Source organism: Trachurus japonicus, chromosome 6 (genome assembly GCF_045865225.1).
Source record: "Trachurus japonicus isolate A0001 chromosome 6, Traja_1.0".
Classification (NCBI taxonomy): domain Eukaryota; kingdom Metazoa; phylum Chordata; class Actinopteri; order Carangiformes; family Carangidae; genus Trachurus; species Trachurus japonicus.
The window spans coordinates 14,155,983-14,169,748 of NC_140912.1; the positions used below are offsets into that span (position 1 = coordinate 14,155,983).

A 13,766-nucleotide genomic window follows, 5' to 3' on the forward strand; every position below is an offset into this window, starting at 1 on the left:
AAGCTGTAAGCAAACACATCCGTAGCTAATGAAGCCTGGCATCTGGAGTGATGATTGGAATTCATCATGTTTCTGCAGTGAAGGAGTGTTGGGCTCCATCACTTGGAAAACCACTAAAGATAAGTAACAAAAGAGAAGAAAAAAACAGTACTAACAAATTAACCGACACATATGTGGGCCAAAAAGAAAGTTGAAAAGAAAAGGTGATTGATTGTTCCCTTGTTGCTTTCCTGTCAGCTCAGTTTCTGTCAGCAGAGGATACATGAAAGATGGAAACCATCGGCGCCTCTGGCCCAAATCCCACTTTGCACTCACAAACGTAGAAATTCTTCGAAAATAACAAAAAAGCAAGAACTTTTCCCCGTCCTTGTGACCCCAAGAGTTTTCAGAATGAGAGGGGAAAAAGACAATTCTTTTGGAGGAGGTGTGGCGCTCACATTCTCCATTTGTTCATCAGAGCCTTTTTGAGGAAGTCTCTGTGGTGGACTGCGTGTGTGTGTATTTTTGTGTACAAATGTGTACACTCGCATTTGTGTGTGTGCTGAGGAGAGCTGAGAGGTGGAGGCACTGGAGAGAGGGAGAGGGAGGGAGACGGCTGATTAGGAATCGGTGTTTATGCTTCCTCTGCCTGTGTTTGGTGCTGGAGATGAAAGCAAGTGGAGGTGGAGGTGTGGGTGCAGGTGCTTCAATCTTTATCTGAGTGCCTCTGTGCACAGTGGAGGGACTGCCGTGTCCCTATTATGGGCGAGAGCAGAGCGCTCAATAGTCCCAGTCACCCCTCAAAACAGCAGTGCAGTAAAAACCGGCGTGGTGCCAATTAGCAAGCAAACATATGCTCTCAAAAAATCCTGATGAAAGTGCATATTGATGTCATAAATTAGAGGAGTACAATGGATTGTTGGGTGTTTGTGTGTAAATGTTTAATTAACCTGCTTGCCTACATCACTGCTGCGCGTTGCAGCTAAGGAATCAATCTACTTAGCAACCCATTTAACAATACAAGGCCTGCCTTGTATGACACATTCATTGGGGACAGCCGAGCAGTTGTTAATGTCTTCAAATTAACAAAGCCATTAACCCAAGTGATAATGGTCTGTTTTGTGTGTATGTGCAGGTTGTCCAAGGACGATAACTCTGTATAAAATCTTGGTCTAATTTTCTTTATGGCGTCAGGTGAATTATCTGTATTTTAATGATCACAGACACATTTAAATCAGGATGCTAATGATCGAGGATGTGCTCAGACTAGCTGTGTGTAATCAGGAATAAAGAAGGCGGGGAAAGCATCCAATAGAAATGTTAATAATAATAATTAAAAGTTATGTTATTCCACAGCATGAAATTGCCATTTATTGTTCATCCACAGCGCTACGGTTTCAGCAATTCAAATATTTATCCAGGATTTCATTAATGCATGTGAATGTTGTGGACACGGAAATCTTTGGATGAGTCTTGATTTTAACACCCATTAGGTTCTTCATGGTTTTCTTTTTTTCATAATTCTGTGATACATAGTGGTGAACAGACTGCACCCTCCCACCCTCCCACCCCTTTTCCAAAAGATCACAGAACACAGAGGGGGCCATGATGACCCCATCCCAGAGGAGCCTGCTGTTTTGCCTGCGAGGTAAAGAGCTGGGATGCAGGGGAGTTTTTTGATTTAATCACCGCGCTCCACAGTGCACAATGTGTATGAGGAGGAGATGGCAATTATAACGCCCGTGCTGGCCTGCTGTCCTGCCCGTGTGGTGATGTATCCCCTGGGGCATAACAGGGAGACAGTGGTGGGAGGAGGTGGGGGGCATCGCCACCATGAAAGAGAGCAGAAACCCCCCCCTCCCCACCCACCCACCCACCAACCCCTCGGCAGATATCCCAGACTTATCACTCAGCACTGAGAGCCAATGACAAGCAGGATCATTGGGTTGTGCTACACTTAGTTAGTGCAGAATAAACACTTCAAAACAAGGTGCGGGCTATTTTTGTGTTCTCTTTTTGCATGTGTACTTTTCTGCCAGTCCAGAAAATCCCAGCACCACACTGACCCACTTTACCTTCCCGCCTCAAATCAATTTGATTACACAGCTTTGTAGACAGTGGTTTCCCATTTACCTTAATCCTCATATTAATGCCATTCTCATAGTCCAGATTTAAAGCACCCTTTTGATTGTATTGTTTATACTAAGAGGGGAGGATACGGCATTATGATACAATATTGATATTTCCATAAATAAGTACTAGTGCCAGCTCTCCCACATACTGCATTCGTCAGACTTCTTCACACTGAGAGGAACTAGCTCAACAACTTTTCATATTGGATCAATCCTACAAGGAATATTGTTGTTTATTGGCAAACATCCTGACATATCATCATACACAATGAGGCGGGCATGAATAATTAATACCCTCTCATACAAAATATTCACTCGCGCTCCAATGGTGTTTACTCCCCTGCAGACATCCATACTGAGGATAACCTCTGCTGTTTAGAGGAGCTCTGCGTCTCACTTCTTCTGTTGCTGAATACTGAGAAGTTACAAGAGACACAGTAACAACATGAAAGCGGCAAGAAATAGATCAGTAAATACACAGCAGCACTGTTTAAAGAGGGGCTCGAAAAACACTGTGATTGTGTCTCTGGAACCAGGAAAAATAGTGCAGTGCAGCAGCGCAGCCAGGAACTGGTGACTGCAGAGAGACTGAGGCTAAACTCAGAGCACAGGTGAGACGGTAAATGGGTTTAATCTGACATTTGGCATTTAAATAAAGAGAGTTTCAGGAACAGTGGGCACAACGGTAACACGTTAAAGGGAAGGTTTGCTCAGTAGCTCATAAAAAGTAATTGATGATTTTTGCTAGATGATTATTAGGATTATAAGCATTCTTCTGGATTTCTTGAGGTTTCTGCTCTACCTTTGTTTGGCACTAACTGTGAACAAATGTTTGGAAATCTCTTCTTGGCTCAACAGATTTATGGCCTTCCTCGCTCTCTCAATTCCAAATCTTCCACTACATGAATTATGCTCTTGACAAATTAACTGTTATTGTTCATACTTGTGCGGCATTTCGGCACATTTATATTAAAGTTGGTACCTCTGGTTTCGAGTAAAAACCAACAGGCTTACAAGTGAATTTTATATACCTTTGTGAATGTAACCCAGTTGGGTCCTGTAGACAATGTACAGCTGAATATTCAGCTAGTCAGTGACTGACTGATGGAAGATGGTGCAGCCCTGGGGAGACGTCTTTGTGGGAGAAATGACACTCCCCTTGTAACTGTCTCGGAAGTCAATGCTATCACACTGTCAAACTCAGAACTTGCTTCCCGCATTTCTTTTATTCCCCCCACCACCACCAACCACCACCACCACCACCACCACCACCCCCCCACCCATCTCTGCATTCGAAATCATTCCCACAGCCTACAGCTATGAGTGCAGACTTTTAGTACACGTCCGCTCTAGACGGGAAGTGTGGGGGACGGGGTGCATCCTGGGCCACCCTCACCAGGGAAAGTGACAGTCTGGATAATTGGCACTAATCAAGCGACTGCTCGTATTGAGAGAATGTCGCTATAGCTACGCACAGAGAGGAGGAACGGGGCTGACCCACAGAGGTAGCGCCCAAGGCCCTTACTCTCCTACAATGGATTCTGTCAATCCGCAGTGTTTGACAGTCATCATCTTACCAGCACCACCACTCTTTGGTCAATATGCAAAAAAAAAAAAAAAGAAAGAAAAAGGAAACGGGAGAAGAAAGTACAGAGCGGCAGAGAAAGAAGGAGAGAGGGGGTGGTGGGAGAGAAGAGAGACATTTCCTATTTCACATGAAAACTAGGATGTTATGGAGAGCATACTACATTATTCTTTTTTATAATTTCTCTTACAGCTATTGCTTTGAATTACAGAGGACTTTTTTGTCAAGAGCGAGAAGGAGATGAATCAAAAATTCATCTGAAGAAGTTCTGCATAGGGCGAGGCGAATATACCTCTGGTGGAACCAACATTTGCAAAAGTTCTATCTCCTTAAGCAATTATTAGCGGTGATAGTTTGACATGTACAAGAGTTGTCAACAACTGACTTTAAACAAAGTACAAAGCAGAAGTAAACAGTGCCTTGGGCAAAATTAACTTGGGGGACTAGCCACCTCATGAATTATAAATGGCTATCTATTACTGCAGTGAGTGGTACTACCAGGAGGCTTCATTCACTGGAATAGACTAACCTATTTTCAACACATCTGAAAGTCAAGTGACAGTGAGGCACTGAAGAATGCAGTTCAGGGAAAAATGAGCTTGTTATTTAGTAAACGAGTTGTGTAATTTCTAAATTGTACCAAACTAACCATGGAATACCCTGAGGGGATTGTGTCATCTGCTATACACGTTTGCATACTAACCGCCATTCACTTGCAAATTAATTCCCTTCACAGAGCACGATTAAATCCGTCTAATTAGCAAAGTGGCCTATACGTAAAAGCTTATGTTTTATCTTTCTTAATCCCGCACCTCCCAGATGCTGCGTGAAGATGATGTCAGATCAGATTATATCGATTCATCTCCGAGAGGTTTGCACCCCAGGAGAGGCAAAGTTTGAACCCACCAAGTGAAAAAAAAAAATCCACAGGTTCAGAGCATTTCCTCTTCACATACCTTCAGTGTGTTTCCCTTGTCACAATTCTCAAGGTGGAAACATAGTACATCTACTGACCTGAGATGACAAAGAAGAGGGATTAGAGAAGTTCCCAGATGCAGCTGTGCAGGAGCCACGAGGAGTCTGGCTGGTCAACATTGATAAAAGACAGCAGCATGTCCTGATGAGGGACTTGTGCCTGCCTGTGCCTCGTGGGCTCTGTTTCAGGAAAGGTGTTGAGACGTCTGGATTGGCACCTCTCTGAATACACTGCTGTAACCACTGGAGGACTATGAAGCCTGAACTGCAGAGACTCCCTGTAGAACAAGCAGCACACCAAAGGCTTTCTTTAGATATGCAGAGAAAATAGACACTGAAAGTCAATTAAACAGAGCACTTTGGGTAAGAGGTACGAGACTCTCCCAAATGGTACAGATTCTGAAGACGCTATTTTTCCCCCCTTTGTCTGTGTCATAAAAGCAATTTCACGTGGCACACACACATTTTTGAGTTCTCAATTTGTCAAATCTATAGGGAGTCTTTTGGCTACAGCTGCAGAAAGTCGTGTCAGCTTCTCCCCTCTTGTCAGAAAAAAACTACAGCGGGCAACGCAGTCACCAAATCTGTGCAAGTAAAGGGTGGAATAGTTTGCCTGGTCTGTCTTTCAGTGCACGCACAAACACACACACAACACAGAAGACACAGTTTGCTTCTCCAGCTTTGCGTTCCCCTTTTTCCTCCTCTTTTCCTTTTTGCAATTTGCGAGTCTTTGCACAGTATGTGCAGCTCTGCCTCATCTTCAAAAGACCAGTAAATACAAATCTTTTTTTCTTTTTTTTTTAAACACCAGTGGAAATACACACATAGCTGAATACAGTAAGAAAACAACACTGTGATCTAGCTCTACAAACACCGTGATTGGCAGGTGTGTGGGATTCAAGCACAGCTTCACACATTAATTGTAGCTGCTGTTAAAGGATGTTAACCAATATATATTCAATGCTCTCTTTTTAGACTCAGTTCTGAGGAGTCACTCTTCAAGCATGGCAGTGTTATGTGAGCCGCACCGCTGTAGATTTCAGGAGACTTGAAATACCTTTTTTAGTCGGAGCGTCACTGCAGAACAACATTCCCCCCAGCTGTTTATTGGCAACAAAATAAACTAAAATAACTTCAGTTTGTTTTGAATTGAAAGTCTTCATAAATGAAAATAAACAGCGCTGCAGCTATGTGCTGCTGAATATTCTTTCCCATACAAATGAATATATATTTACTTTGCATACTTTGCTACATCAATATTTCATTTTTTTTTCTTATTTGATTTGAATGTTCTGACAAGGTCCAGAATTATTTATCAGCCTGGACACAAATCGAGGCCACTGTGCTTTGTTATGTCTGATTAAGAGGGCTTCAGTTTCAAGACTATGCTAATGTAAAGAACATAGGATTTGGTGAAGAACTTTACAGATGAAAGTAGCTGTGTGCTGATAAAAGGACGGTGAACACAACACTGCATAATATTAACAAGGTGGAGTTACTTCTGACTGACTCATAATTGTCCAAAATGCCTGGGAGATACACAGATGAGTTCACAGGACACCAAAAAAAAATCCTCCTTGTTCCTTGTTTTGCATAATACACAGCTTTGCATGGACACAGAAAGGGGGACAAGGAGGGGGGGGGCAGGTGCTAGTGATCTTCCCAGTGTCTCCAAGTCATTTTGTTTATCATTCAAATGAAAACCTTGTTCCATTATCCATGAGGGAGTGGGAGTAATGTGTTAATGTCCCTTACTCATGGCTCCATCGTTTGGTCTGGGCTGACAGCACGGGGCCCGACCATGTCACCCATGATGAGAGACAAAAGACAGACACGGGGCAGCAAAAACAGGTAATTACCTCATACCTACACTTCTGTGAGGGCGACTCCCCTTAGCATTCATATTTCTGTGTATTATAATTAGGCCAACACGGCCACAGTCTGGGGATGCGTTTGAGGACACACAGACTCCGGGACTTTGATGAAATCTGAGATGTCAAGCTGACATGAAGGGACTGCAGCACTTGTGCCCCTCACTTGCACACACTCGTGTTTATGCTGCATGCAGTAAAAGAGCCTCCTCATAGGGATCCTTTGCCTTTATGAGGCTCCATGTGATTGATTATTTAGTGGGAAACTCCACAGCTCAAGTCAGTGTGAAGCCAGCAAATAAAGTCAAATAACAAGGGAGAGTGCAGGTCTGAGGGAGGGAAAGATCTCAAGATGTTTTTGAAACAAGTCAGAGTAGCCAAGGGCGAGTAGATCTTCACCCTTTCATATCCCCCTTTTTAATATTTCTCCCCTGTTTTAATGATGTGCTTCCTATCCTTGAGTAAAGTTCTTCATAGCCAGTCTTTTTGCCAGAGAGGATTTTTTCTCTTTGAAATAAAATGTAAGTATATATTTAGTCTCCTAGTTTAGAGGCTTACAGGCCAAGGCAGAAATTCAAATTTGTGCTTTTATGAATAAGCATATTGACGGTTGTCTGGCTATTGCCAAAATGTTAACAATATATTAATAAACAGTGAGTGAGGTTTGCTCTTGAGCTGTGCTGGAGGAATATGAGGCTTCAGTATGGAAATTAGCAAAAAAATAATCACATTGATAAAAACATGTTTTTGGCTCACTTCCATTAATATGTCATTACAAAAAAAGAGACTTGGGACCAGTATACTAAAAAAAAGGATCATTAACAAATATAACCGTGGAATATAAAGAGGCTAAGAGTGCACAAACATGAAATTGTGTGTAGGTATATGGGGCTTTTTGCATAGAGAAAAATCAAATATTGATGATCACAGTGAAGACACTTCTTACAGAAAAAAACAATGAATTCCAAAGCAGCAGGCAGCTGTCATACAACACCTATGAGTGTTTGAGGCCAAGATATCAAAGCCGTGCTTTTGATAGCACCAGTCTTCCAGAGGTCTGCTCTGCTTTAAACACAGCTATAATGAAGGCCTCTCATCACACTCTGGCCGTCTCAATTACCAGCCACAGCCTTGTACTTTCAGTCGCAAACCCTAAGGCCACCTGAATGTACCTGCATCTCCTCCTTGACTAAAAGACACTGGATTACACTTGAAAGGACACGCAGCAAGTAAAGTAACTTACGCCCATGATGTTGAAACCGTGAAATGTAAAATACCACTGAGAACTGACAAACTGGGCATGCTGCATGTTCACTGCAGTGGAAACGTACTGATCCATGTTATTTACAAAAACAAATGTACAAACAAACCAAACAAGAGTTTAGAGTTGAACATTAAAATGTTTGACAGTATTGTTGAACCTATTGTTCTGTATTCTAATGTGACAAAATATGAACAACTTTACAGCACAGGCGTTGAAAGGGAAATATGTATAGAGCACCTCCACCACCCCCTCCAACCCCCTCCTGTGTCTTAAGGCAGAGATAGCCACTGAAAAGTGCTGGTTCAGTCTCCCTCTGTCTCTGGGCATAGCTTTGATCAGTCCCACCTCAAGACTTATCCTGGAGGGAGCACTATACTCCTATTCTCCATGGCTAATCATACTTCCTGTCTTTGTTATGTGCTTTAGACAAGCGTCAGATAGAAGCACAGGAACAGATTTGCCCCGAGAACCTGGGGAATAAAGCCTCTGGTTGTGCTGTGGCTCGTCTTCTTCAGCGGATTTCCTCATGAATATTTCCACTGTTTAGGAGTGGAGGATTTCAACCCATTGCCGATTTAAGAAAAGGTGCTTTTGAGAGAGAGAGAGGGAGAAGGAGAGGGAAGAAAAAGCCTTTCAGAGTTCAAGATGCCAGAGTAAATGTATTGTACGTCACAGATAGTGTATTTTTATCTGTACTACAGTTGTTGATGACAGGAGGCATAAAGGCCGTCGTACAGTCTAGACATCCTGCTCCTCACTCTGAGCCACGGTGTCTTGAGAACCAGAGGAGACGAGGTGCCAGAAGTGAAATGGTTAACAAAATAATTTCACATGCACAGCATATTCTTTGGGCTCAGGCAATATTGCTTTGCCTGCCACCAGTGGCACTTTTCACCAAGAAAACGTGCTTTGTGTATTTCAAGCAAGTACAGAAAAGACCATTTTTGCCTGGAGCCAAAAAGAATCAAAAGAAATAGACAAAAAAAATCCTTTTTCGGGTTTTTTTTCCAGGGAAGCTGGAGGTGATACAAAAACCATCTTGTGTTCTATTTTTGAAGTGATTTCCATATCCATGGCCACCTGAGGGAGGTCAGGCTGCTCCGGCCAACTTCCTCTCAGGGAGAGGAACCGGCAATGACAGGGACACAAACCCCTGCGCACAAACCATCTTCCATCCTTTCCAACACCCACAACCACTCATTATCCTCACTGGCACCACCAAGACTCTCACATGCATTGGAATATTAATCGCCATAAAAAACAGAAAACAACAAAATCATTTCTCCTTTTACTTCTTCCTTCGCCTTTCTTATATATTTATTTATATATATATATTATTCTGCTTCAAAGCCTGCAACTCTCTGCTGTGCCCCAGGGTTAATTAACATGAACCAAACAGTGAATGATCAGAGAGAATGGGAAATCTCCAAAGGTTAAGTGTCACATGGGAAACGTGTTGTCAGAAGAAGAAGAAGAAGAGGAAGGCTGTTTTTTCTACACGTTCAAAATCAAATGAGAGAGAACCGGAGCAGAGGGAAGAAATTTGTAGACACCTTTCCAAAACTTTGCATTTCTCCTGTCAGAGGAGGCAGAGCTTCACAGTCTGGCTTCAAACAATATCTGTAATTCCCTGACATTTTGATGAACAAAAGAATTCTGCAGGTTTTCTCTTAACTTGTGCATCGTTCAGCAGCGGATCTGCTCCCCGTTTTGTATAATATCATTATAATTCACTTTAGAGAAGTACACACAACACGGTTCCATAATGTGATAAGCAAAAGCTTGCAGGGGGGGAAAAAACACATCCATCACAAAGTTAATCACTGCTTTTAAAGACCTACTCATTGAAATTGTGTCTCCTCTTGGTTTATCCCCAGAGGGAAAAAAGAAAATGACTTCATGATCCACAGATATCCTGGCTGGCATGTCTTGCAGGTGAAATACTATGATTTCTCTCTGTAATAATTAACATGGGCTCCTCTTCTCTCCCTGTGGCTTGTCGCTGACATTTGGTTCATGCTTGAGTGTCTGCCTAGCTGATTTCAATCTCCTGCATGAAGGTGAGACTGTGTTTGTGTGTGTCTCCCTCTCTCTCTCTCTGTGAGGATGTGTGTGTGTGTGTGCATAGAGTCCAGTGGCCAGGTTCGACAAGGACATTGATGACAGGGCCTGCCTTCAGTAGATGGGATTAAGCATCATGACAATATGGATTAGAGACCCACTCAGTCAATCCGAAACCTACCAACAGGTTAGAGGCTGAGAGCTAAACGCTGAAACACAAATGAGTCTTGTCAGCCTGTTTGTGTTCTTGCAAAATTGCATTATGCAAAGGGTCATATCTCACTCGATTCTGAATATATATTTTGACAATTCCCAAATTTATCACACCGATCTCTATACATTTTGTCCGCTGTGACACTCCGTATTGATTTACACCGTGCTCCGAGGATGAAAACACCTCTGAATGGTCACCTCATGCACTGCTGCAACAAGCCTTATTTTACATTATTACATTATGTATGCAGGCTTGAGTATGGATAATGGATGAATCTAAAGCAAAGCAGTTTAATTACCCACCATCATTCTGTCTCACCTAGATGCAGAGCACACATCTTATTAGCCATGGTGTAAATAAACATTAATATGCCACCCTGATAAAGACCGTCCTCCCCGCTGCAGTTCCTGGTATATTATCATCATCGCTGCAAAGTACACACACCCAAACTGATCCAGTGGCATGTGCAAACAACTGAGGAGCTGCTGAAGCCAGGGCCAGACCATTACAACCACTTCACAGAAAATTATCATTAGTGCATCTGGCTGGAGGCCACACAGCCCCATCAAAAGATTAAACTATACAACAAACACACACACGCACACAGAGTTCGCATATGTGCATCCTGTATGATATAAAGCAGAAACAACACGTGTCAAGACATTTGATCAAAACAAGTGGATCACAGCGATCTCGGAGCGAGCATGGCTCCTCTCCTCTGTCAGGAAATTCCCTCCTTTTTGCATGTTGGCAGAGTGGCGAGTGGCAGAATAGGCACAGGGGATGAGCTTCGTCTCTGTGGGCCAACTGAGAGGTGTGTGTGTGTGTGTGTGGAGGGGGGAGTGGCGGGTAGGGGGGCTGTGTGGGACAGTGGGTGTAGATAGAAAGCGTGTAGGTTAACCAGCCACAGGGTATTCTTATCCCTTCAGCACATGGCAACAGAGAGGAAGCTTCAAGCAAAGAGAAAACTCAGCAACCAGTCCAGCCCTGAGCACCAAATACTGCTGATCTGAGAAACTATAGAAAAGTCTAGTTATCTCTCCAGGCATGCTTTTTAACAGACCGGATAGTGACGAGTACCAGACATGATTGATTTAATGTACAATTACTAACTACACCCTATGTGTAAATACTGTATTAAACAGGCTGGAATGAAACCGTTGTTTCACTGGCTGCTTCAAATATAACCTTGCAGAGATTTTCTTTGGCTCCTGAACTCTTAGCTGAACTCTTCAAAGGCATAAATTGTGTTGCATGTCCACAAAGCTCTTTTATAAACTTCTCAATATGTCTTTTTCTTTTTTGGTCGGCAGATGGACTGACTGCAGCCAGAACCCAAGAGGAGACAGGCCTTTTTCTGCTCTCTTATGTTGTTTCAATCACCAGTCTGCTGTACAAAGGAGGCAGCCTGATGGCATGACGGGTGCACATCGCTCATCTGCCTGTGCTGTTGTCTCAGTTTGAGCCTCATAAAAGGAAGCGGGCCTGACGATGCCAGAGGCGGAGGATCCAGCTCTGCGGTCTGAGCAGAGAAACATCAGCACAGCGCCATTCTTTAGAAGGAGATGTCCTTCATTGTGGTGCCAACTCTCCCTGGGGCTGCAGCATAAGACACAGCCTCTTATTTACCATATACAGGATCTCTCCATGCCCTTAATGAGCCAGGATATTCAGCATCACAGAGACAAAGGCCACGGTTTCACTGAAGAAGCTTTGGTTTTGCTGAATTAAATAATGATAATTAAGAAAATATTAATCAAACTCTGACTTTCCCGGCTCTGGAGATGTGGTGAGGGAGCGGCTCTTCCAGCTGAGCCTGTAGGAGTTCTCATTTATAGTATGCCTGCAACCTATAGAGCTGCAGGCAAACACACACACACACGCATGCACGCAAACACACCGATGCACACAATTAAAAGCAGACCTTGGTGGCCTAGTACTCTATAATTAAACGCCCTTTGGTGCTCGGCACAGAAATACTCAGCCAGGTTCAGATGTGTCAAGGAGAGAGAGATGAGAAGGCACGTTAAGAAGCTGACGGTTCTCTAAGTTGCGAGTTTTGTTCAATGCAATGAATTAATAAAAAGCACAAACTAATACCTTCCCAGTGTGCAGTTGGTATGTCTGGCGGGCCGGCAGCAGCTATACAGCTGTACTGTGAAACTTTAATGCTGCAGGATGCCTGCAGCGCCGCCTGGGCTTTGTCTCTGAGGTGGGGGGCGGGGGGTGGGGGCTTTCCACATGTTCGATCTAACTGGGACAAACAGTAGAAAAGGGAACAGGATTTGTCTGACCTTTAAAACCATCAGGATATAAGTGTGAGAGCTGGAAATGGCCACTGGTTCCTCGCTGGTATATCAGATTATTTCCAATGTAAAAACCCTCCTCTTACACTTTTTTTAAAAACATGGTGCCATCAAAACTCTGTTCTCAAATTCAAACATTATTGGGTGATTATATGGTATTATTCTTCACCTTTTAGGCTTTTGAGTGCTTGTCATTTGGCTCTCGTTGTTATGGTAATGTGAGGTATTCCATCTCCTTTCCCAGCATGCTCTGTGTTTGACATTCATGGGGTTAAAGTCCTCTGAATGATGAAGTGCCAGCGTTTGGGACAGTAAATTGCATCGTTTCAATTGAGAAGAGAGTTCCCCTTGGGTTTGCTGGAGGTCCCTACGGGCTGGCCTTGAACAGAACAGCATGTTGTACATCCATATAAAAAAGGGAAAAATATGGTGGTACTTTCCTCTTTATGATGCAGAGATTAATCTGTCACCATATTCACGCATAAATCCCACTCCCTGCTTTGCAAAATACTGTTTTACCTTATTTTACACTATATTTTATTTTTTTATTGCCAATAAACATAAACCATCACAAAGGGCTAATGTTCTCATCAATATTATTACAAAATGATCATAAATCCAGCGCCTTGTTAAAATTTGACGCCGTTTTTCATCTCAGCTACTCAACCGGTGAAAATATTAGACAGAAGCATTATTTTATCCGGCAATTTCTCTCCCAATAATAGATGATCTTCTATCGTATTTGAGTTACAGTACACCACTTTATTTTCATTAGATTATTAGGTCTATGCTTTCCTTCACTTCCTTTTCCCCTCTCATCGCTGTGTTCAGCAGTACTGATCTTGCCTTTTGGGGCCATTTTTTTCTTATACTTCAGTAGAAATGCCTTGACAACACTGTGGTGGTTATTTCATCCTGAGAGACCACAAACTAAACAGCAGAAACACACTGTATAGACGCTTGTTTAGTACTATGCAAATCATCTTTGCCGGAGGTAAAATTAACATTTTTAATTAAAATATTAGCACCAAACAAACACAGAAAAACACACTAATGATTAAATCATCTTGATAGAACCACATGGTGGAAAATTAAGGAAATTTTCTCAGATTTATTTGTATAGAAAGATACTGCATGGATTACATGTTAGTCTGTTCTTATAAAGTTGTGTATATATACACCTTTTAGTTTTCAAAGAGAACAGACAAAGTTTCAGAAAACAGTCATTTGAGCAATATTTAAAATGTCATGTGAAATAAAACCAATTTCATCTTTTGTAAATGAATTATCTGTTTTCTGTGTATCTGTGCTTATTTATTCTCACTTCATTTACTATCTGTAATAAGGGGAAAAGGGGAAAATGAGGAAATGTATATATG

General features: G+C 42.5%; 1 long non-coding RNA gene across 1 annotated transcript in view; it reads left to right on the forward strand.

Moving 5' to 3' along the window:
* Window positions 1-13,766, forward strand: part of LOC146985823 (uncharacterized) — a 179,682-nt gene that overhangs the window by 165,439 nt on the left and 477 nt on the right. The gene's annotated exons all lie outside the window — the stretch shown is intronic.